Consider the following 27,041-nt stretch of genomic DNA (forward strand, 5'->3'; position numbering starts at 1 on the left):
CTTCTTTAGCTATTTTTTCAATAGATTTTTTTTTTGAAGTGTATGGATTCCAGTCAGTTTCTACAATCTACTCCTTCTACAATCATATTCCTTCAGTCTGTCACTTTAAAATCTAATATGGAGTGGCTTGAGTATGCATTCATGTATATCTCAAGTGTCAAATTAGGTTCACTTATCCTTGGATGTTAAGCAACTCTTATCTTATCTGATTGCTAAGGCATTTTATAGGGATACATTTGAAATAGTATCTCATCATGTTGGTTGCTCAACAAACTGTGTAAAAGAACAACACTGTTCAATCTCCAAGCCTTTCCTTAATTATTAAAAAGAAAAGGAGTACTTGTGGCACCTTAGAGACTAACAAATTCATTAGAGCATAAGCTTTCGTGAGCTACAGCTCACTTCATCGGATGCATTTGGTGGAAAAAACAGAGGAGAGATTTATATACACACACACACAGAGAACATGAAACAATGGGTTTATCATACACACTGTAAGGAGAGTGATCACTTAAGATAAGCCATCACCAACAGCAGGGGGGGGAAGGAGGAAAACCTTTCATGGTGACAAGCAAGGTAGGCTAATTCCAGCAGTTAACAAGAATATCAGAGGAACAGTGGGGGGTGGGGTGGGAGGGAGAAATACCATGGGGAAATAGTTTTACTTTGTGTAATGACTCATCCATTCCCAGTCTCTATTCAAGCCTAAGTTAATTGTATCCAGTTTGCAAATTAATTCCAATTCAGCAGTCTCTCGTTGGAGTCTGTTTTTGAAGCTTTTTTGTTGAAGTATAGCCACTCTTAGGTCTGTGATCGAGTGACCAGAGAGATTGAAGTGTTCTCCAACTGGTTTTTGAATGTTATAATTCTTGACGTCTGATTTGTGTCCATTCATTCTTTTACGTAGAGACTGTCCAGTTTGGCCGATGTACATGGCAGAGGGGCATTGCTGGCACATGATGGCATATATCACATTGGTAGATGCGCAGGTGAACGAGCCTCTGATGGTGTGGCTGATGTGATTAGGCCCTATGATGGTATCCCCTGAATAGATATGTGGACAGAGTTGGCAACGGGCTTTGTTGCAAGGATAGGTTCCTGGGTTAGTGGTTCTGTTGTGTGGTGTGTGGTTGCTGGTGAGTATTTGCTTCAGATTGGGGGGCTGTCTGTAAGCAAGGACTGGTCTGTCTCCCAAGATCTGAGAGAGCGATGGCTCGTCCTTCAGGATAGGTTGTAGATCCTTGATGATGCGTTGGAGGGGTTTTAGTTGGGGGCTGAAGGTGATGGCTAGTGGCGTTCTGTTTTCTTTGTTGGGCCTGTCCTGTAGTAGGTGACTTCTGGGTACTCTTCTGGCTCTGTCAATCTGTTTCTTCACTTCAGCAGGTGGGTACTGTAGTTGTAGGAATGCATGATAGAGATCTTGTAGGTGTTTGTCTCTGTCTGAGGGGTTGGAGCAAATGCGGTTATATCGTAGCGCTTGGCTGTAGACAATGGATCGAGTGGTATGATCTGGATGAAAGCTAGAGGCATGTAGGTAGGAATAGCGGTCAGTAGGTTTCCGATATAGGGTGGTGTTTATGTGACCATCGCTTATTAGCACCGTAGTGTCCAGGAAGTGGATCTCTTGTGTGGACTGGTCCAGGCTGAGGTTGATGGTGGGATGGAAATTGTTGAAATCATGGTGGAATTCCTCAAGAGCTTCTTTTCCATGGGTCCAGATGATGAAGATGTCATCAATGTAGCGCAAGTAGAGTAGGGGCATTAGGGGACGAGAGCTGAGGAAGCGTTGTTCTAAGTCAGCCATAAAAATGTTGGCATACTGTGGGGCCATGCGGGTACCCATCGCAGTGCCGCTGATTTGAAGGTATACGTTGTCACCAAATGTGAAATAGTTATGGGTCAGGACAAAGTCACAAAGTTCTGCCACCAGGTTAGCCGTGACAGTATCGGGGATACTGTTCCTGACGGCTTGTAGTCCATCTTTGTGTGGAATGTTGGTGTAGAGGGCTTCTACATCCATAGTGGCTAGGATGGTGTTTTTAGGAAGATCACCAATGGACTGTAGTTTCCTCAGGAAGTCAGTGGTGTCTCGAAGATAGCTGGGAGTGCTGGTAACGAAGGGCCTGAGGAGGGAGTCTACATAGCCAGACAATCCTGCTGTCAGGGTGCCAATGCCTGAGATGATGGGGCGTCCAGGATTTCCAGGTTTATGGATCTTGGGTAGCAGATAGAATACCCCAGGTCGGGGCCCCAGGGGTGTGTCTGTGCGGATTTGTTCTTGTGCTTTTTCAGGGAGTTTCTTGAGCAAATGCTGTAGTTTCTTTTGGTAACTCTCAGTGGGATCAGAGGGTAATGGCTTGTAGAAAGTGGTGTTGGAGAGCTGCCTAGTAGCCTCTTGTTCATACTCCGACCTATTCATGATGACGACAGCACCTCCTTTGTCAGCCTTTTTGATTATGATGTCAGAGTTGTTTCTGAGGCTGTGGATGGCACTGTGTTCTGCATGGCTGAGGTTATGGGGTAAGCGATGCTGCTTTTCCACAATTTCAGCTCGTGCACGTCGGCGGAAGCAGTCTATGTAGAAATCCAGGCTGCTGTTTCGACCTTCAGGAGGAGTCCACCCAGAATCCTTCTTTTTGTAGTGTTGGCAGGAAGGTCTCTGTGGGTTAATATGTTGGTCAGAGGTGTGTTGGAAATATTCCTTGAGTCTGAGACGTCGAAAATAGGATTCTAGGTCACCACAGAACTGTATCATGTTCGTGGGGGTGGAGGGGCAAAAGGAGAGGCCCCGAGATAGCCCAGCGGAAGAATCTGTCCTAAGAGTATAGTTGGATAGATTAACAATATTGCTGGGTGGGTTACAGGAACCATTAAAAACTCGCACAGATACAGACAGACATCATCTTCCTCTCCAAATGCAAACAGATGGACATCATACCAAAAGGACTGAAGGTAAAAAATCCATTACAATCTACATACCACACAGACTATGCTGACAGCTTGTGCCACACACTCTCAAGGAAACTGCGGAACCACCTGATTAACATCCTCTACAGCAAACAGGGAAAGATTAAGAATGAGCTCTCAAAACTGGATACTCTCATAAAGAACCAACCTTCCACACAAACTTCCTCGTGGCTGGACTTTACAAAAACTAGACAAGCCATTTACAAAACACACTTTGATTCTCTACAAAAGAAAAAGGACACTAAGCTATCTAAACTACTATATGCCACAAGGGGCCACAACAATGGTTCCCGTAACCCACCCAGCAATATTGTTAATCTATCCAACTATACTCTTAGCCCAGCGGAAGAATCTGTCCTATCTCGGGGCCTCTCCTTTTGCCCCTCCACCCCCACGAACATGATACAGTTCTGTGGTGACCTAGAATCCTATTTTCGACGTCTCAGACTCAAGGAATATTTCCAACACACCTCTGACCAACATATTAACCCACAGAGACCTTCCTGCCAACACTACAAAAAGAAGGATTCTGGGTGGACTCCTCCTGAAGGTCGAAACAGCAGCCTGGATTTCTACATAGACTGCTTCCGCCGACGTGCACGAGCTGAAATTGTGGAAAAGCAGCATCGCTTACCCCATAACCTCAGCCATGCAGAACACAGTGCCATCCACAGCCTCAGAAACAACTCTGACATCATAATCAAAAAGGCTGACAAAGGAGGTGCTGTCGTCATCATGAATAGGTCGGAGTATGAACAAGAGGCTACTAGGCAGCTCTCCAACACCACTTTCTACAAGCCATTACCCTCTGATTCCACTGAGAGTTACCAAAAGAAACTACAGCATTTGCTCAAGAAACTCCCTGAAAAAGCACAAGAACAAATCCGCACAGACACACCCCTGGGGCCCCGACCTGGGGTATTCTATCTGCTACCCAAGATCCATAAACCTGGAAATCCTGGACGCCCCATCATCTCAGGCATTGGCACCCTGACAGCAGGATTGTCTGGCTATGTAGACTCCCTCCTCAGGCCCTTCGTTACCAGCACTCCCAGCTATCTTCGAGACACCACCGATTTCCTGAGGAAACTACAGTCCATTGGTGATCTTCCTAAAAACACCATCCTAGCCACTATGGATGTAGAAGCCCTCTACACCAACATTCCACACAAAGATGGACTACAAGCCGTCAGGAACAGTATCCCCGATACTGTCACGGCTAACCTGGTGGCAGAACTTTGTGACTTTGTCCTGACCCATAACTATTTCACATTTGGTGACAATGTATACCTTCAAATCAGCGGCACTGCGATGGGTACCCGCATGGCCCCACAGTATGCCAACATTTTTATGGCTGACTTAGAACAACGCTTCCTCAGCTCTCGTCCCCTAATGCCCCTACTCTACTTGCGCTACATTGATGACATCTTCATCATCTGGACCCATGGAAAAGAAGCTCTTGAGGAATTCCACCATGATTTCAACAATTTCCATCCCACCATCAACCTCAGCCTGGACCAGTCCACACAAGAGATCCACTTCCTGGACACTACGGTGCTAATAAGCGATGGTCACATAAACACCACCCTATATCGGAAACCTACTGACCGCTATTCCTACCTACATGCCTCTAGCTTTCATCCAGATCATACCACTCGATCCATTGTCTACAGCCAAGCGCTACGATATAACCGCATTTGCTCCAACCCCTCAGACAGAGACCAACACCTACAAGATCTCTATCATGCATTCCTACAACTACAATACCCACCTGCTGAAGTGAAGAAACAGATTGACAGAGCCAGAAGAGTACCCAGAAGTCACCTACTACAGGACAGGCCCAACAAAGAAAACAGAACGCCACTAGCCATCACCTTCAGCCCCCAACTAAAACCTCTCCAACGCATCATCAAGGATCTACAACCTATCCTGAAGGACGACCCATCACTCTCACAGACCTTGGGAGACAGGCCAGTCCTTGCTTACAGACAGCCCCCCAATCTGAAGCAAATACTCACCAGCAACCACACACCACACAACAGAACCACTAACCCAGGAACCTATCCTTGCAACAAAGCCCGTTGCCAACTCTGTCCACATATCTATTCAGGGGATACCATCATAGGGCCTAATCACATCAGCCACGCTATCAGAGGCTCGTTCACCTGCGCATCTACCAATGTGATATATGCCATCATGTGCCAGCAATGCCCCTCTGCCATGTACATTGGCCAAACTGGACAGTCTCTACGTAAAAGAATGAATGGACACAAATCAGACGTCAAGAATTATAACATTCAAAAACCAGTTTGAGAACACTTCAATCTCTCTGGTCACTCGATCACAGACCTAAGAGTGGCTATCCTTCAACAAAAAAGCTTCAAAAACAGACTCCAACGAGAGACTGCTGAATTGGAATTAATTTGCAAACTGGATACAATTAACTTAGGCTTGAATAGAGACTGGGAATGGATGAGTCATTACACAAAGTAAAACTATTTCCCCATGGTATTTCTCCCTCCCACCCCACCCCCCACTGTTCCTCTGATATTCTTGTTAACTGCTGGAATTAGCCTACCTGCTTGTCACCATGAAAGGTTTTCCTCCTTCCCCCCCCTGCTGTTGGTGATGGCTCATCTTAAGTGATCACTCTCCTTACAGTGTGTATGATAAACCCATTGTTTCATGTTCTCTGTGTGTGTATATATAAATCTCTCCTCTGTTTTTTCCACCAAATGCATCCGATGAAATGAGCTGTAGCTCACGAAAGCTTATGCTCTAATAAATTTGTTAGTCTCTAAGGTGCCACAAGTACTCCTTTTCTTTTTATCCTTGTGTTTCTTATGTAATCTCATATTCAGGGGCTCCAGTCTACTATGATATGCCCCTTCTACCTTGTATACTTCCTTTGTTCTTAATTTTCCCCACCACGGCATAAAAGATTGTTTTACCCTAATGCCGTTCATTACCAATGCGCATACAACCATTAGCTATTTTCCTTTTGTCTGAATGCAGCAACTATTAGTAAGAATGCTAAAATATAAGACAAACTCTGACTTGGGCATTTGAATGGCTCAGCATTTGATTAATCAGATAGTCTTTCAACAGTGCACATGCTTTGTTGCCTGGTGGTGTGTGTCAACCATTATGTGGTGACTTTTCAGCATCCCTCTGTGAAATGAGATGGTGGTCTCCGGCCAGGGTCCATGGCAAAACCTGTCAGATATTTGTTGGCGGTCTCGGGGAGATGGAAGAGGACATCACTACTCCATTTCCACAGCAAATGATCCCTCCCCATAGGAAGAATCTCTGGCCCCTTCACAGAGACTGGGGAGAAGAACCTGTTAGGTAAGATGCTTTTATGAAGGACACTTACTGCTACCCCAAGAATTTTCTCTTCACTCCTGCTCCATTGTGTTCATTTGAGGGTGGAGGTAGAAGAAATGATGTAATAAGAACTACAGGAGTGTGTTGTAGAAAGGGAGGGTGGATAGTTGTCCACTGCAATTTCATTGCTATAGGGAGCTAATCAAAAATGTGGAGTTGCAGGAAGCAGTCATAAGACTTACAGAACTGTGCTATAGACCCTGGAAAAATTTCCTTCTGCAATTTGCCTGTAGAAAGAAGCCCTGTTCCTTTAAATAGCTCAAACTAACCTCTCTAAAAAACCCTCCTTTCCATTTTAAGAATAAGATGTTTCTTTGTTGCCAGATTCAATACTACATCAAGGCTAATGTCTTGCAGAGTTATCACCCCTTTTCTGTGCAATACACATCAATAGGGAAATCAGGGGGGGAAAAACATTTTCAACAGCAATCAATGCTTGTCAAAGAGACCAGGGAACTTTGTTGATGTGACACTGATGAATACATGCAAACTCTATAAAACCAGTACTGACTTAGGACAATAGAAAATTGCTGTTAGTGGAGAGTTTTTGTGCTGATACAGATTGTTGCACCAGGATGGATTCTAATGCCAAAGGCATCCATGTAGTAGCTGCATTTTTTTCTAAAGGGAAATATTAGTGTATGTTGGTTCTATCTAGCTATAAAAGTCCTGACTCTGCCATACTTGGGTCCTGCCTGCACACAATTAATAAACTGGAACACCATCCTAGAGTGGGCAGAGTTGTATTGGTATGAAAGTGCTTATCCTGGTATAACTTATTCCCATGCAGGGAGGGGAATAATTTATCAGTATAAGGTACCTTCATATTGGTATAATTAGGTCCACAGTAAGAGTTGTACAGATATAATGATATGAGTAAAAATGGGTTTATCAGTAGGACCCAGGAGGCATTTGGCGAGAGATTGCTGGGATCACAGAGTCCTGGCAGCAGGACAGGAATTTGTACTCGCTTCAGGAATGCTTTGTTGTTGTGCAGCATCCACATTCCTTGCAAGATCTCAGAGTCCCAGTTGCTGCTGACCCCAAAGCTGTGGCTGCAGACCGAAGAGGTTAATATCAAGGGAGTTGCAATTCTGCTGCTCTCTGACATTATTCCAGTTCAGAGACCCCGGCATGCCCTGGACACCACATATAGGCAAGACAGACCTTCTCTCCCTCCCTGAATCCCCACAAAAAAAGAGCTGGGACCCCAGACCTTGGGTAGAAGATGATTCCCCACTGGAAAGCCCCTACTCCCAGTGATGGCACTGCTTACAGGAAGGTAAGAAACACCTTCCCATCACCACCTCCACAGGGAATGATATCTCCTAGTTACCCTCTCCCTGCTGATAGGTACCATTCTGGTGTTAAAACCTATCTTTAAAAACGGGACCAAAGGGGACCTGGAGAATTAGGCTGACTGGTCAAACTTCAATACCTGAAAAGGTACTGGAACTAATTATTCAACAATCAAGAATATATAGTATTCTAGAGGATATTAGGGTATAAGGAATAGCCAGCATGGATTAGTCAAGAACAAAACATTCCAAACCACCCTAATTCCCTTCTGACAGTTACTGGCCTAGTAGATGAGGTGAAGCTGTAGACATAATGTACCTTGATTTTTATTAAGGTTTTGACACAGTCCCACATAACATTTTCATAAGCAAACTAGAAAATGTGGTCTAGACATTACTTTAAGGAGGGTGCACAACTAGTTGAAAGACTCTACTCAGGAATAGTTAGTGGTTTGCTGACAAACGGGGAGGGGGGATATAAAGTAGATAAAAATGGTGAGGTCTGGTACTAGTCAATATTTTCAGTAATGACTTGGATAATGAAGGGGATAATGTGCTTATAAAATTTATGGATGATACCAAGCTGGTAAGGATTGCAAGTATTTTGGAGGACAGGATTAGAATTCAAAACAACCTTGACAAATTGGAGAACTGGTCTTTAATCCACAAGATGAAATTCAGTGAATACATGGGCCAAGTGTTATGCTAAGGAAAGAAAAATGGGGGGGGAAATTGGCTAGGTGGTAGGACTGCTGAAAAGGACCTGGGGATTATAGTGGGTCACAAATTGAATTCAAGTGAACCATGTGATGCAGTTGTGAAAGGCTAATATTTTGGGGATGTATAAACAGGAATCTTGTATATAAGACATGGGAGTTAATTGTCTCACTCTACTCAGCGCTGGTGAGGCCTCAGCTGGAGTACTGTATCAATTTTGGGTGTGTCACTCTGGGAGAGATGTGGACAACTTGGAGAGAGTCCAGAAGGGATCAACAAAAATGATAAAAGATTTAGAAAGGTTAAAAAACTGGTCATCTTTAGTCTTAAGAAAAGATGACTGAGGGGTGACCTGATAAGTCTTCAAATATATTAAGAGCTATTATAATGAGGACTCTGAGTTGTTCTCCATGTCTACTGAAAGTAGAACAAGAAGCAGTGGGGCTTAATCTGCAGCAAGGGAGGCTTAGGTTAGATATTAGAAAAACCTTACTAACTATCGGGCAAGTTAAGCTCTGGAAAAGGCTTCCAAGGGAGGTTGTGGAAGTCCTGTCAATGGAGTGTTTTTTAAGAACATGTCTCTGGGATGGTCTAGGTTTACTTGGTCCTGCTTCAGCACAGGGAGCTGGACTTGATGACCACCTGAGGTCCCTTTCATCCCTACAGGTCTATGATTCTAAAGTTTTATAACAGTACAAAATCTGCACGTGGACCAGGCCTGCTTATGTTGCGTAGAACCTTACTATGCAAATAGTCAGTGGGATGACTACTACACTAGGTGCTATTTGTTTTTGGTAAAAGTGGCAGAATTTGGCTCTTTGTGAGGAAATATGTCCTCAGAAAGCAAGGAAAAGAAAAACTACCATCACTGGCCGTGGTTGGAAAACAAAAAAAGACTCTCTTCCTATCCAGGATGGTACAATAGAGAAAGTTCCATGCTGGAGTACTTGCGTATGGAGATCACACCCACCCACCCACCTATCTACCTACCTACCTTTCTTGGAAATTTCTTCATTGTGCACCCATACATCACTTTACTCTCTTTAGCTGGATTCCTCATTATTGTTTAGTGGTAACTACTACCTAAGAAAAAACCCCTTAAAAATAAAATGTGCATCTTTACTAGACTGTGGTGCCAGCTGGGTATCCAAACAGAGGTAAAAGTATTTTGTGGGATTTTTTCAATTAACAGTCAATCCAAGTGCTCAAAAGATAAGATGTGCTGTGAATCTTTATAGCACCATACTTATTTTTTTAACTTAGCCAGAAAATTCTGCTTTGAGAGTCCTTTTTCTCCCTGCCGCCCCTCCTCGGTGGGGCAGGTCTTGGGCCTATTTCTGATATCACCCTGACAATACATTGGTGTAACTTCAGTGACTTTCCTGGAGCTGCTCCTGGTTTATTTATACTGGATTAAGTGAGATCAGAATTAAATCCTTTGACTCCAGGCTTCTGTTCTTCTGATGTGCATGGAACTACCATTGCACTAGGAGAAGCAGGATGCCTGAGATCCATTGCTTGATTCTAAAATCCATGTTTTACCCTGAGCTAAACAGAGTGCAGGAAAAACTGTACTTTAAAGGGAAAAATGGAGAAATGAATAGCTCTCAAATAGTGTAAAAATACAATGTTTCATGTGCCTTTTTTTGTCCGGTTGTAAAGATAACTTTCAAAGTAAAGTTCAGTTTAAATAACTATAATAAGGCTTGTGTAGCAACTACTGTTTCACAGTGAGGGCTGAATTCTTCTCAAACTGGTGTAATCGGGAGTAACTGTTGAATTATGCAGAAAAGAAAAGGAGTACTTGTGGCACCTTAGAGACTAACAAATTTATTTGAGCATAAGCTTTTGTGAGCTACAGCTCACTTCATCGGATGCCGATGCTCCAAGCTAAGCTTTTGGAGCATCGGCATCCGATGAAGTGAGCTGTAGCTCACAAAAGCTTATGCTCAAATAAATTTGTTAGTCTCTAAGGTGCCACAAGTACTCCTCTTTGCAAATACAGATTAATATGGCTGCTACTCTGAAACCTGTTGAATTATGGAAGCACAACTGATAGTGAGAGGAGACTCAAACCCTCTGTATGCGTCGGCTTAAGCTACAGGCTGATGCATATTGGTCTGCGTACTATATATTGATCAGACGTATCAGTCTAATTACACATAGCAAGGTGAATGAAGTGCACCGGGCACAAGGATCAGTTTAAAAAAGACAAATTTTAGTTGCAGGAAGTACAGCTTTCTTACAGTAATCCCCTCTTTTTCAGAATCTCAATATCTGGTTCAGTATGGTAGCAGCAAAATTGTTCCTTTTGATCATTCATTTATCTAGTCTCTTGCAGTTGCAGACAACTGGGAGCGCACAGTCAAAGGTATAATCCTAGATGAACAATTGACATGCTGCCTCACAGCTCGCGCATTAGGGTCAATAAGTTGAACAATGAGCCTCTGTGGCCATCAAAGAGGAAACTTCTTTTTGACAGGATCAATCTTTTTGCTAAAGGCAGGTGGGAGGTAGCTTTATTTAACAGTGTTATCTCCTTCCCTAACCTACTCTAAATCAGTAAACTGTGGCCAGATGAGAGAGGGTTCACCAACCCAGCAACACAAATGATTTAGCAGTTCCCCTTCCCCCCCCTTTTAAAAAAAATCCATTTGAGATTTAATAATCTAAGGTGGTAGAAATGACACAGCCAAGACACGACATATCATAGTGGACTAAGCTGTATATTTCCTTTTTGTTCTTAATTTTCTCTACCATTGTATAAAAGACTGTTTTCCACAAGGTACTATAGCACCTTCCATTACCCTTGGTGGAAATTACTATTCAAGTTTCCAAAGTTGAGCACTGTCTTCTTGTGATCCTCATTTTTATGCATCCCCCCCACCTCAATTGCTTTTTGTCAGATCCAAAAGAAAATGGAAGAAGGGGGGTGTTAATCTGACTGTTAAGTAGGTAGTAGTCAACCTTTCATCTTTTGAAGGATGCAAGTGAAAAGATGGATTTGAGGGAATCATTAACTTGTATGAAAGCACTGCAGTTAGTGAGGTGTGCAAGAAAGATTAATGTGAGGGAAAGATACTATAATGGAAACAAAAATGAATAATCAGGGTAAAATTGTATGAATAATCTAAATAGTAATAACATTAGAGCTCCATTAGATTTTTAAATGATTTTAGGCTTTCTGAGTTCTTTGACATACTGCACTGTATGAGATGGTATTGTAGTGAATAATTATCAGAGGGTGCTGTTGCAGTATTGAATATTACAATGCTAAAGTCAAATGAAAGATGCTGTTCAAAATGCAGCTGGAATAGTATGCAACCATTTGCTCATTGGTTGCTCTCATCTCACAGCAAAACATCAGCAGAACGGCTCTTCAAGTCTATTTTCTGTGAAACAGAAAAAATAAAATTTGTCTGAGTTGCCATTTTAAATGAAAAACTTGTTGGATCCCACAATTGCCCTAAAAGCTTCTGCTACTTTTTAAATGAACTTTTATGGCCTTTTTATTAAAAACTAAATTAGATGCCCATTTACTTTCTGAACATACACATTTCATAGACAGTAAATGAATTCCACAGAGTACATTGAAAGCAGAGATTATAAAAGGGACGCAATCCTGGAGCTTTGAACCAAAACTTTCCCTATCATAAAATAATTGTAGCATGGTGAAAGTCCTCAACATGCTAGTGTTTAATGGCGTTTCTAGTTTGTGCTGCTGTATGTGCTTTTGCTGCTGCACAGCTAGCAAGTTGACTATCAAGGGGAGAGAGAGACACACGAATCAAGACTTTAAAATAGATCTAGTTTGGCTTTTGCCCATTAGAAAACAGAGTGCCAATTACTGGGCCAGGTCATGCCCCCTCCTATTGATTGGTGCACGAAGCAGGCACTGCACATTGTGGCTCTCATTCCACCCATGTGGAAAAGGGGTGTATAAGCCATCTACACCTTATTGGGTGGAGCCATGTGCAACTTTGTGGGACTCCTCAGTTCTCCAGAGGATTGGGATCCATACAGAGGCAGTGGGTAGGCTGGATGGAGCCATGTTGGGTTGCGGGGCTGTTAGGATTAGGCCAGAAAGATAGTACAGCCACAGGGTCTGTTACCTCTTCTGTGGGGCCCCTCTTTTTCAGGTATTCTGGGAGGAGCTGTGGCTAGGGGAGGCGCTGGGAGTGATGGAGATGACTGGGTATGCTAGGCCCCCACTAGTGCTAGCCCAGAGGCCTTAGGGCTCTTAGAGATTCCTGCAGATCTGCTGTGCTTGGAGGCAGCTATGTCCTATTTCATAGGATGTACTTGACAACCTACTTCCCTAAAAGAATGACCAGGAACCATTTCACCTCCTCTTAACCCCCATGCATGGAAGAGTGCTCTGTGGGTAGAAGTCTGCCAGATTTCTCTCACAGATATCCCCTCTGTTGTGGGGTTGTGGTTTGTCCCCAGCAGAAAAGCCTGCAGGGCTCAGCCCACTCCAAAACCTGGAAGATCCCAGAGGATCCAGAGACGTAAGGGGAGCGCTTACATGGAAAAGCAAATAAGCTCTGGGGCTGCATTACTTTTTCCACCAGATTTCTATTTTGTGTCTCTGTATCCTGTCCCTGTCTCACGCATTCCATTATGGACCCTGGAATGGATGGGGATGCCTCTGTAGCATGCATCAAGGTGTGGTGTATCCATTCTTCTGTGCAGAAGTGCGGGGATCTATATCTGGAAATAAAAAAGTCTTGCAAGGTGAAAAGCTGTTTGCTAGTTCTACTAATATATTTCACTTGCAAAGATTTGTAGTCCTCCTCTGGACATGCTCTTCACTCGTACTCCTCAATATTTATCTCTACTGAGGCCGCCTGTGCCTGAACCTCTCCTAGTAATTATCAGGTCAACTAGCCTCCGAGAAACAGGCATTTCTCCCCCAGTATGTATGGGTGTATTAGAAGTTCAGTTCACATCTCTAATCCATGCTTTACTGCCCTTTTAACAAATCAAATGCAGAAGATGTGTCGAGGATACCTCATTACCAATGGTGTTCTAATGAGCAACCGGGGATGCAAATTACATTTGGAGTAGGCTGCACTGCTTCAGAGATAAAAAATTATAACATGTAATTGGCATAGACTCAGATCTCTCTCATGTGTCATCACCCTGCAAGAGGTCTGGCAAGATGAAAATGTTGCAGTGATTATTTCTGAAATACTATTCTGTATGTAAAACAAAAATGTAATCACTCCAAAAAGATTTTTTTCCCCCTAACAACTAAAGAGGGAGAATTTACACTGTAAGTTTATCAGCATGCAGATTTGCTGTTCAAAGTATAATGCAAGAACTTGGTGAGTGGTGATTGTAAAAATCAATTATTAATGCAGTAATCTCATTTGTAATTTGCCCAGAAGCAGTTTATATTTTTTTAAAAATGGGAAACAACAATAGACGGAGATCAGAAAATAATGCAGTCACTCTATATTTTATTTCATCATAGCAAAAGCACCATTAGGCATAGAAAAAGAATATTACTAAGAATGGGTCAGAATCAAAATCCTGGATTCAAACACAGTCGACCTTGGATAAATGCAGACATGGATTTAAATTTTATTGCTTTGGCCCATATTTAACTCCTGATTTAAAAGCCAAGTTGTACTGGTTTAACTAAAGGTAGTCTGTTAAACTGATGCCACTTTGTGTGGTCACTCTTGCATCAGTTTAGCTTGCCTCTTATTTAAGTACGGGTAAACTAAACACACTGGTTTATACCTGGTTTCAGTTGAAGAGTGCCAACAGGTGACTGCCACCTTTTTGGCCAACATACCAGGGACTGAACCAGGAACCTCTCAAGCTAAAAGCTTGATGCTACAACTTGAATTCAAGTGTCAATATGCTCTAGCTGGGTATATAACAAACTCAGTCCTGTATCACTCGGACCCAGGGTGGGACCTGTAATGCGCGCGCGCGCGCACACACACACACAGTTTAATGCGGCTGTGGCACTATCACACCTTCATTAAAACCATTGCAACTTCTGAGTCTAGACAAGCTCTTAAATGAAAATTATAACAATTGTGCCTGCCTTTGGGCACACATCTCTCTTTCCAGTTGAAGATTCATCTGCTAGACATGAAGTAGATTTCAGGGCAAAAATTCTGATGTGTATATTTGCATCAGCATGTTCCAGTTTAATTCCATATGTCAAGTCATGACAGGATAACATGAAGATTTTTAACAGTGAGACAAACACTTAGGGCATGAGTGTCTTACACTGGTTTTACACCAGTGAAAATGGAATTACTTCTGGTTTACACTAGTGTTTCTGATTTAACACTGGTACACATAAGATACAATTGGGATCTCAGAGTTGTCAGACATTGTTACGTGGGTGGAAGTGCAGTGACATGTTCTAATTCTCTGGCACTGAAATTCCATTCCCTCCTCCACCTCCCACAGTGACAGCACTTAAAGAAATTATGTGAATTATTGTGGTAGTAGGGGTATGTAAAGAACAGACATGAGTACTGGGTGGAAAAATTCCATCGCCTTTGTTTAGTCTGACATGTTATTTTATATTACATAACTAATATAACAATCAGTAAAAAAAAAAATAATTGTCCCTTTCCTGTATTATGTATTGTGCTCCTTGTCTTTCTTCCAGAGAGGGCTTTTTCAAAGCCATCAGAAATAATACACAGTTTTAAGGCTCAGTCATGTTGAACAGTACATTTCTGGTCAGTAACTTGAAAGGATTACCTCTCCCCCCCTCCCCCCCCCCCGGGTCCAACCTTCCACTGCCTCCCAAACTTATGATGGCTCTTTATATTTTTCAGCACCATGAATAATGTTTCTCTCTCTACATCAATAGGATAGAGTAGAAAAAGGCAAGATTTTCACAAATAGGAGCCTAAAGTAAGAGGCGTGTCGCAGCCCTGGCTGAACTCCCACTTGGGACACTCAGCATGCAGCTGTGTTTAGACCTATGTACTGGATCTGTAGACTTTAAAGCTCTCCTGGGTCTGGGCAGTTCCTGGCCTCTCAATATACACAAGGCATTCAATTATACTGCAATTTCATACCAACCAGAATTTATAACACTTACCTACACTGGTTTTCCAAATTGTCACAGTTACTATGTCTGTATTAGATTCCTAAACAAATGGGCTGATTTTCAAATGTGCTGAGAAACCAGCAACTCCAGCTGATACCAATGGAAATGTTTGGGTAATCAACACTTCAAAAAAAATCAGCCCCCTTATTTAGGTTCCTAAATTGGGACATAGGTGCCTAACTTTCAGCTCCTAGAAATCCTGGCAAGATTTTCAAAGCTAAACTTACAGAGCCAAAATTTGGATTTACGTTTTGCCTAAATTCAGAAGTGTTTGAACCTGCGATTAGATCCAGGCCCATCTCTAAACATCTGAAAACATTTTTGGTATAGGAATTATCTTCCTTGTGTAGGGACATCTCTTAAATCAGGGGTAATCAAAAATGTTTTGGGGCACCATTACTTTCTGGCTTATGTGCTGTATGGACATGAGATTTCTTGATGTTCTAGAGAATATTTACATTCTTAGAATTCTGGATAGTTGCTATATAAATCTTGCACTTCTGTGGTTAAGGCTAAAGCCATAATCCAGTTGTGATTTTTTTTTTTTTTTTTTTTTTTAGCTTGGGTAATGGAGGTGACGTGAGCTTTTGGCTATGCTGAATCAGATGGAGTTCTGAGCAATAGCAAGAAGGCATCGTTGTGGCTTTGAATGAAGATTCTCCCTTCCCTTTCGGATGCATCTCCCACTGTTCCATAAAATAGGCCAAAAGAAGGTTATGCTTTCTGGATGCCATTAGAGTGGTACTATGACCTGTATGTATGTCCCTTTCTGTGTAAAGGAAGGGTGAAAAATCATCAATATTATGTTTTCATATATAGGAATTCCCACTGTAACCCTAAATCCCTGGATATACCCAATAGCCCAACTATGTCTATTTGAAATAAATCTGAACTCTGATAACTTAATCACTCAAAGAATGGGGTAGATATATTAGCACTATTGTTTCTTTAATTGAAAACATAAGGAGATTTTTCCCCCTCAAATTGAAAATGACATACTATGTATTAAGATTTTGAAATGTCTTTTGCTTCAAGGCACGATAATGTAGCATTGTGCTTGTGTAAAGAGATGGGTCTCCTAGTAACATTTCCTGTTTCTTCACTAAGAAGCCAAAATGATGTGGGAACACTTCTGTTGCTTCCTGAGTTACTCAAACAAATCCTTAGAATAATCCGGCTAATATACAATTTTGAAGTAAAGAATTGTCTGGGAACAAAAATCTCCCCAGTTGTGTCAGTGTTATCAGTATGGTACCAACAACTTTATGCCCAGATGGGCTAGTTTGGCTGTGCTAAGCTGCTTTCACCAACCTCTATACATCAGAACTGTAGTTGATTTTCTTACTTTTTCAAAGGGCGGTAGGGATTGAATTCTCAGTTGTGGACCAGTTGGAAACTTGCGTGCATGCGTTTATAGTGAAAGCACTCAAACTACCATGACGAGTATGGTATAACTCCCTGGAGAAAGATTTTACCTGCTCTTAGCATCCTGGTAGTTAAGTTTGTTGCTTAAACAATAAGCCTTTTAGGAACTAACAGCAATTGTTAGATTAAGGCAGAGGGCAGACAAGTTCTGTGCCATCTTTCACATAGAACAAGATTGCTGATACGCTGCACTCCTGATCTCGAGTACACGTGGCACACTATTCAGTTTTTGGCATTTCATGAGCAGAGACAGCCAATTGTTCCATATTTCATGATGATTGAGTTACGGGAACAACCATCTCTTAGTTGTGGTCATCTACAAACATAATTACTATTTTGTATTTTATTAACTATGTCTAATGTCTATTTTCTTCTTAATTAAACAATTCTCTTTATCTTGTAGCATATTTTAGCCACCTTGAGTTTCCTCACAGGAATTCTGAGATTTTTTTCATCTTTTCAGGTGAAGGAGTAAATACCTAGTGCAATCTGTGCTTTCTCTGGAGATATCAAACAGCTCATGAAAGCTATTTTATTTTTGTAGTAAAGATACAGGGTGTATTAAAATTACATTCATTACATGTTTGCAAATAATAAGTCTCTTCTAGAGATAAGCAAAGTTTAGTGTCTGAGATTTTGCACCTACTGTATCATGGTACTTTTTATTTTTTATTTATTTATTTATTTTTTTAAAACAAGACCACAGTCTATACAGCAGGATAACCAGCTTGGACAGTGAGAACAGGAATGTGGTTTTTCCTAATAAGGGGTCAAGCCCTGTTGAAGAAAAATTACTACACATTGAAGCATCTCATTGACCTCTACACCCAACTGCACTCTTCTTTTATACAGTTAATCTATTATGTTGATGGACAGGTATGGATTCAAGTGGAATATTTCTAAGTTGCCCGCCATCTCTTTTGTTTCTGGCAGTGAGAATGAATCATATCTCTGGGATAATGAACCATTTAATGACTTGTGTGTTGATTTATCAGATGGTGCTGGAGAGGCCAATGTAAAAAATATAAAGTCATAAGTCACACAATCGCTGTATACAGCTAGTTGAGGCTGCTTGGCTCCCTTACCAATGATTGCTGTGTTAATCAAGGTGTCATTAAAGCTGGCAGCCGGCGCAAGTGCTTATATACAACACTTTTCATTCTGATGTGGCATTGATTCTAAATAAGAATTCATTATTTTTCTCAGGTTTAAAGAGAGAGCAACCTAATAGGCAGGCTGCCGCTGTCTTTCATAATTAGGTTGTTATGGCTTGAACTTTAGCCTTACTTAGCTTCAAAGAAATAAGTTATTAACAGTGAGTGTGCAGATATACTCAATAATCAGTTTGGGTCACTGGCAACCAACCTGTAGCAGCTCTTCAGTGGTAGGACAGTAACATTATTTGATGCCCATATACTGATATGCTATATACATGTTTTAGCTAGAGCGACAAGATAGCAATGCCAGTATAAACAAAAAAGGATTGCAGGAGATGCTTTATGTCCAACTTTTTTTTTTTTTTTGTATTCTGTTTTAGAACAGGGCCCAAACTGATCTTTGGGATGGGAGCTGTCTAAGTCCCCCATTCTTATTAGCCAATGCAACATGATTTAATCCCATGAAGCAGAGCTGCAGGCAAAAATATATACAGGCAAGTGACCAGACAGAGCTGCTTTTTTAGGAGATCATAGAACATACCTTGGCAAAGTGGCAATAGCTGAGCAGTGTGAACACACCAGAAATCAGGGTGTTTTGGGTTCTAGTCCATTCTGGGAATGTCTGGAGACTCAGGCTGATGCAGTACATGCAGCCCTAGCTCTTCACTTTTCTCCCAATCCAGCCCCCAAGAGCTAAACCCTGTCTTTTACTTAAATTTATTGTACTTGGGGCTCCTTGATTCCCCATGTTTTCCTGTGCAGGGCATCTGGGGAATATTAGATTTTGGCAAGTGGCCAGCTTTCTTTGAATGGGTACTAGTGCTGTAGGACCAGAAGCCAGCTCTGGGACCTTCGTGTCTTTGAGGCTAATTCTGTTCTCGCTATCCTACATGTTTTAAAACTTTCTAAAATTTTTAGAGTTGGCAGTGGGTAAGTTTGTGTTGATATGCAAGTTTTTTATCTGAATAGCATGAATTGTCTGAAGGATAGACACAAAGCTATGAAAGCTATCACTTTGTCTCCTTTATTATCTGATTTTTGGGGTTTTTTTTATATGCATGTGGTAAAAGGCACAATTTTCAAAATCCTGCCTTTAAATAAGTGTTCCCAAAACTGCAAACTGATGATCACTCTTTGTATTCCCCAAAACTTGCAATCCATTTTTGTTTAGACATCTGCCTGATCAGGGTGCACAGAAACCACAGAGCCGTTTGTAGGCAAGCAAAAAGATAGGCACTCAAAACTACATTCCAGAAGGAAGATTGGATTTGGAAGCTGGATTGAGGTCACTTTGAAAATTTGATTCCCCATGGTTTCTTTTAGTTTGTAGCACTCTTTGCTGCCTTAATTCATTGTTACTGGGAGAGCTCATTTAAGACCTGGAAGAGACTGCGTGGGAGCCTGTTAACCATACACTCATCCACGGACGATGCTGTGTAAGACCCTTCCTTATTCCAGGGGAAAGCACAGATTGTTCTCGGGAGTAAGAGATTGGGTTCAGAAGTTACAACCAGTCTCTTGCATATCAGCAGGGAGTGCAATCGCAACAGCTCAGATTTTGCCTTTCTGTTTTAAATTCATATGTACTATGTTTTCTGTTATATAAGTGAGCAGGTTTTAGTCAAAGTAAGGATAGAGAGTCCCCCAGATGACCTAACCCTGAAATGTCAGAATTGTGTAGGGTTTTAGATGAGTCACTCCCTTTTTAAAAGTTTATGGGAACCTGTGGCCAAAACCTTTCACAACAATTTGAAAATCAGACGTGATTTAAGTTTTACCATGTGCCTAAAAATATGGTGGTTAATCTGATCTTCAAATCCACAAACAAATATACAGCTTTGTTTTATATTTGTCACTTCCTCCAGGATACATTTGCAGTAGGGGGGAGGGGAGAACCACCCCAAACTTGGTGGTAGGCTTTCTAAAGGCTGGCAAAGTTAGACTTGTCCTTTAAAGAGGAATGATGGGCTGTTGATTAGCATGCTAGTTGGGGACTCAAGGCAGTTTCAGTTCCTGTTCTACCACAGATTTGCTGTTTTGTCTTCAGGAAGGTCTCTCTGCCTCACTTCTCTATCTGTAAAATGCATTGCACTACTTTATAAGGGTGTGTTGTGAATAATGTTAAAAATGGAGTTGCTCAGATATTAGAGTAATGAGGGCCATGTAAGGAACTTAGATGGAGAGATTCCTACGTGGCCTTCCTGAGCAAGGCACGTGTAACATCCTGAAAATACACTCTTCTGACACATTCAAGTAGCTTCTACTGAAAAGAAATAATGTTCTTATTATGGCGTTAACATAAACACCAAATCTTGATTAGCATTTGCATTGAAAAGAGGTGATTTCTTATGATCAGACTTATGGTGTCTAATTTAAATATCAGTGATCCTTCAGCATAAATAGGGTAAATCACAAGTACACTTCTCACAAATCCCAAGATGAGTCCTTTTATGTGCATTCACAGTGACCTGCCTTTATTTTACTTTTCCTCTCACAGTGAACACATCAGCGCACACCCCTTCATTTTGATGATAGTTGAATAGACGGTTTAGAAATTAATGTTCAACTATTATGCTGTTGCAGGCTTTAAAGATTCAGTTCGTGCCAACTTACTTACCCCACGCATGGTGAATGATCTCTAATGTGCCTCGATTCACCAATTCCCTATCTGTAAAATGGGGATCACTGCGCTGCACTATTTTATAAGGGTGCTGTGAGTTGTCGACTGAGGCTAGGCTGGCAGTCTACTTGCTACTAGTCTGCTGTTTATGCTCTCCAGGCTGTTCATGGTGTCAGCACTGGTTCCTCAGCTGGAGCCTCTGACCTAGATCTGTTAAGTTCAGCCTAGTGTTTTCTTTCATTTTGTTACCAGTTAAGGGATTTCCCCTTTAGTTAGAGGCCTGTGGATTTTTATTATTATTACTATTATTTTATTAAAAGAGCTGAAGGATCTCTGCTCTGATCATTTCTGTGATGAGTAGAATACTAATTGACTAGTTAATCTGCAAACCTGGCTTCACTAAACCTCTCCGTGTAAAGCAGGAGGCAAGAATGGTCTTGTATCATTCAAACATTACTGTGTAATTATGGGAGTCAGCAGGTGTCTTGATTTAGAAAAAGGCATTCCAAGCTGCCATGGTGGTTATCAATGAACTAATGGCCTCATCGAAAGCCTGCTGAAGTGAGTTGAATGTGGGCTTTCAATCAGGCCACAAGTGTTCAAAAAAAGAGTGCCTGTGTGCTTTGTAGATTAGTAATGAATGCACTTCCATTGACCTGCATGTCTCCCCTCACACTGGGCATAAATTCAATATCTCAGTTGCAGCTACTCCATAGTCTAGTGCCTCCAACACCTAGAAAATAGAGTCAGCCAAAATGGTGGTATAAGTGCCAGGTTAAAAGTGGGTAAAGAAAGAATGTTGCTTCAACTCTGAAAGGCCGGGTACACATGCAGCAACCTAAACACAAATGGGTCAAATAGCCGAGGGGCTTTCTTTCTATTTGCTCCACTACTTAGCAAAAGAGAATTTATTTTCCAGTCATATGAGCAATTTCTCTGTTGGCTCTAATGACTCTTCCCATTGACTCTAATGGAAGTACACCGGGTGTAAATCAAATAAATTTGGCCCACTGAATTTTTTGGCAAGAATCTTCCCAGGATGTTGTGCGAACCCCTGCCTGTTCTTCTACCCTTGTATAAAGACTGTGTGTTATGCTATATTTACAACATATAGCAAAACAAAGGCCAACTAATTCAGTATCCTGCTTTCAGCAGTGACTAATAACTGATGGTTCAAAGGAAGCTGAGAGGACCCTGTAATGTCAGTTGTGCAACATGACAGATCTAGAGAATTATTTTTTGCTTCCTGGTCTAAGTGACCTTTCTACTAGATATGCTCTACTTCATCTAAAAGTTGTTGGGCTAGATGCAGAAATTACTGGGTGAAATCCATGGTCTGTGGTTACACAGGAGGTCAGATCATGAATTAAGCCTTAAAATGTACATATCTGCAGCCTAAGGTATAATTATCTATACCATTGGCTTATCTGACAGTGTCTAGTCTGTGTACAGTCATACACATTTTAAGTCTTACTTATATGCATGTTCGGCATTTAGTCATCTTTCTCATTCTTTCTTGCCCCAAGTCCCTATTCTTTACAGTATTTTTTTAAATGTTTTGTTTCTTGAACGCGAAAAACGGTTACTAGATTTCAGTAAAACAGTAGGAAGAACTACTTAAAACCTGACATTAAACAAAAGGAGTACAAAATTTTTTTTATATTTAAATACTGATTTATAAAGCTCTAAAGATCAGTATAAATGCACATTCAAGCTACAGCTGAACATAAAAATGCCACAATTAAGTGATAGAAGAAAATCAATAGACAGCAGATAGCAATTACTATGTATTTTCTTATTAGAAAAATGAATAATTAATGCATGCTCTAAAATGACAGCAAATACAATTTATAGACACGGAAGTAAACCTTTACACTGGAAAAGGGACATTGAGAGAAAATATGGGTGAAGAAAACACATGTTTTCTTACTTGTTTCGAGGCCTTGGTGCTAATTTCTCAGTAAGCAGCTGATTCATTAATATTTTTTTGATGGTCTTAGCTGGTTGCTGACCTATCTACTAAACAAGTCATATATATGATGATTTCCACCACAACAAGCAAAAATTATTAGGAAACTAATTCCTGGTGAAGAATATTTCTTTTTTATTCTGCTTGCAAATTGTCATTAGGCACACTTGTGATCTGCATATGCAAATTATTTTAATTTAGTCTCTCCAGCACAAATTTTCAAGTCAATTATAAAAATATGTAAATCTTTTTTTTTTTTTTGGAGGGAGGCAAGATAATACATTTTATTTATTTATTATTTTTTGGTTTTAGTGTAATAAAGAGACAGTGATACCTGTGAAGTTAATGAATGAACAAGGGTCTCATATCAATCACATCATATCAAAGCAGCAAAATAAGCCCCTTACATCATAGTGATACTCTCATGAATCTCCTGAGGCATGGAGACTATGCAGAGAACAGAAGCTTGGCAGGTTTGCTTTACTGCCATTCATGTGAATGTTTTCTTCAGTTTTCATTATATGAGTTTTTTGCTTTGAATTTTTGATCAGAGCAAAACTGATTCTAAAGCAATGAGCTGTGTGTGTGAGAGGAACGTGTGAATATTTTACCTGCTGTCTCTTGGACAATTATGAAAATGAGATTGTGCAGTTCCTTATATAGTGCTGTCATATTGCAGGCAAAATAAAGGAAGGAAGTGAGTAGACAACGTGTGTGCAGTTTATGTGGTAGTTTTACCATCTCCCTTGGAAAACAGACAGCATGTGATCACGAATGATTACACATTTCCCAGGACATTTCCAAAATACATGTTTTCTGGCCACCAAATAGTAGACAAAAGCCTTCAGTCCAGCTATATGGAAATGTCATAATGGTGAAACGCTAGTCTTCATATTTCCTTAGAATTCTAAGACTACTTCATGGCAGGGACTGTCTTTTGTTCCATGTTTCTACAGCACCTAGTACTATAGGGTCCTGGTCTATGATTCATACTCCAAGATATTACCATAATACAAATTAATAATGAGAAGAACACAAGAACTGCCCATCTGGCCCAGTATCCTGTCTCTGACGGTGGCCAATACCAGAGCTTCCGAGGAGTGTAGAGAATAGGGCAATTGTGGCATGATCCACCACTGTCTTTCCCTCCCAGCTTCTGGCAGTCAGAGGATTCTGGTTCCTGAGCACAGGACTGTATCCCCAACCATCTTGTCTAATAGCCATGGATGGACCTATCCTCCATGAACGTATCTAGTTCCTTTTTGAACCCCGTTACACTTTGGGCCATCACAACATCTCCTGGCAATTCTTCTTGGTTCTTATGTATACATAAACCTTGCTCAGCAATCCTTATGTTGCTGCATGGTAATATCAAATACAGTAAAAATATTCCAATAATCCCTAAATTGTTTATTTTCCATGATTTGATTCTGAAACAAGAACTAGATGGTCCTGAGTACTGGAAAATGGGACATTTTATCATTCATTTGGTAGATATGCTTTTTAAGAGCCTGATCCACCAAGGTACTTAAGCATTTGCCTGACCTCAGTGGGGCTGTTCACATGCTTAAAATTAGACTTAGGGCAATGATCTAGTGTGAGTCAATAATGTCTGAAATTTATTCTCTGGTGGCTGCTTAGTGTCTTATGTGGAATGTATTGGTGGGTTGTCTAGTTCCTAGGGAATATGTAAGTGTTCATATCCCCAAACTACAGCTGTAGTTGGATTAATAGGTGTCCTTGATTGGATTTAAAAGGGATTGAATGACCATGCAAATCAAGGCCAATCCTGCAAAGAGTGGTATGCCTGCTTAACTTTATGAACTGTGAGTTAGTTGTATATGTCCTGGGAGTGGGATTTCTGCATGGTTTTGAGGCTGGGGATTCAATGGGAGAGAGGTTACCCTGGCTGAGGTTCCACTCCCCTCTTCTGCCCATGAAGCTGCTCCAACTTCTTTTGTATATGGTCTGGCTGTCTCGAATCCCTGTACGTCTGTCTATGCCCTGGAGTCGGTCAGTCTTTCTCTCTCACTTTATCCTGGAGGTACTAAATGTGAAGGGGTAGAATCTGATCCTCAGCTCCTGGCTGTAGACTGGAGGCCACATTAACAGCACTTCTTGGTGGCAAGTTTCAGAGTAGCAGCTGTGTTAGTCTGTATTCGCAAAAAGAAAAGGAGTACTTGTGGCACCTTAGAGACTAACAAATTTATTAGAGCATAAGCTTTCGTGAGCTACAGCTCACTTCATCGGATGCATCTAATAAATTTGTTAGTCTCTAAGGTGCCACAAGTACTCCTTTTCTTCTTGGTGGCAATAATCTGGAGAAAGTAGGGTATGTCTGACCTGTTGGGAACCCCATGTTGATAGATCTGCGGCTCCTTTCAGTAGTGGAATTTTAACAAAGGGCTGAGCTGCCTTCAGTACATCGGAGTGATACAGGATTGACCATAAACCAAAGGGAATTCAGCATTGATGCAAAGACTCAAGTATGTTTGCTTCAGACAAAACTTTGTGTCTGCTTTTCAGATAAAAGGGAGTTTAATTTATCATCGTCAATAATGTTTTGCATGGCATGAGTTCATTATAACAGATAGTAGAGCAATTTCTAACATGTGGCAAGTATAGCAGTCCCCTTCCCCGTATAGTTATGACTCACAGAAGAAGCAATATTTATGAAAAAGACCCCCTTTATTTCCTGATCTGTCCATAAGTCTTTCTCCATTTAAGAAGAGCATTACAATGGGATATCCAAAGAAATTAAGAAAAAAAATTATCAGTTTTCTTTAACAAAATAAAATCTAGGAATTTTAAAGTTTTTCTGTTCAGTACAACTGAGCAATAGGGAAACCTGACTTTGTTGGGATTATCAAAAACAATAATTGTGGTTTTTCTTGCTCATCTGCTTGAAAGCTCTTTTTTTTTTTTGGTCATAAAAATGAATTAAGTCAGTGACTCCTGGTCCTTCTACCTGCATCGACTTTTATTTCATTCACTGCAGTTGAATTCAGAGGTGTAAAAAAAAACAAACAAACAAACAAAACAAAAAAAACAGGAAATAAAATCCCTGTTTTGTCTGTGCTGTAGTTGGTGGTTTGATTTTGTGATTTAAATAACAGTCTTCGCTGTCCAAACATTTCCCTGTATTAAGAAAATGAATAAATAACCCAATGAGTCATTTTTTTGGCCTCTTCTAAGGGCTTGTTTCACTGGTTGGAAAAAAACCTATCCCCAGTTGGGTACAGTAGTACAAGCTGCCCACAAATTCTGCTCAGCTGGAGAATCCAGGGATGGCTGGTGCAGCACAGAAAGTCAGAAGGGCCCACTAGGAGACATTGCTTACAAGGTGGTTTTTATCATTTGTATTGTAGTAGCACCTCAAGCCTCTGTCTTGGACCAGGGCCTATTGCCTAAGCAGAGTTAGCTGGAGGATCTTCTGTGGAACTCAGGCTGTTACTTAAAGACAGTTTAAAGTTAAGATTAACATGTAACAATGATAGATTTCAACCAAAATCTCCTGAGCTAGATAACTACAATTGGCTAGTGCAGTGGTTTTCAAAGTGTAGGTCACGACCCTGTTTTAATGGGGTTTCCGTTAGACTTGCTGGGGCAGAAGCTAAAAGTCTGAGCCCCACCACCCAGGGTTGAGGCCAAAGCCTGAGAGCTTCAGCCCTGGGCGGTGAGGCTCAGATTACAGCTCCAAGCTGTACTCAAGCTTTGGCTTCACCCATTCCCACCCAGGGGGCGGGGCTTGGTCTTTGTCTTTGGCCCCCCTGCCTGGGGTGGAGGGGCTTGGGCTTTGGTCCCCCTTCCCAGGGTCATGTAGTCATTTTTGATATCGGAACAGGGTTGCGGTACAATGAAGTTTGAGAAACCGCGGTTTCCCACAGTAAGAAATAAACAGTCAATTTGGCATGATTGAACAACTGATTTACCATGACTGGATCAGGAATAAGTTAACATATCTAGGGTGATGTGCCCTGACAAAGCTATGTGTAGAAGATTACACAACTCCTTTTGTTGTTTGTTCTTTATCTGCTTTTCCTTTAAACTTTCAGAGGAAAACAAACTAGGAGTATAAGCTAGAATGACTTTCACATTGTTGATAAATTTATATCATTGCCAACTACTGACTAATATTTGTTTGTAGAAAGAAGTCCACATAGGTTTATCTTGTAATCATCATTTCTTTAACTTCCACTGTCAATACTTTTTTTAATTTTGTTCTCTTGTAGTTCCTAAATTCATGCCATTTGCCAGAGCAGATGACATTTTTCTAGCTGCTAGCTGACATGAGATGCATCCGATGAAGTGAGCTGTAGCTCACGAAAGCTTATGCTCTAATAAATTTTAGTCTCTAAGGTGCCACAAGTACTCCTTTTCTTTTTGCGAATACAGACTAACACGGCTG

This window comes from Dermochelys coriacea, chromosome 12 (genome assembly GCF_009764565.3).
Source record: "Dermochelys coriacea isolate rDerCor1 chromosome 12, rDerCor1.pri.v4, whole genome shotgun sequence".
Taxonomy (NCBI): domain Eukaryota; kingdom Metazoa; phylum Chordata; order Testudines; family Dermochelyidae; genus Dermochelys; species Dermochelys coriacea.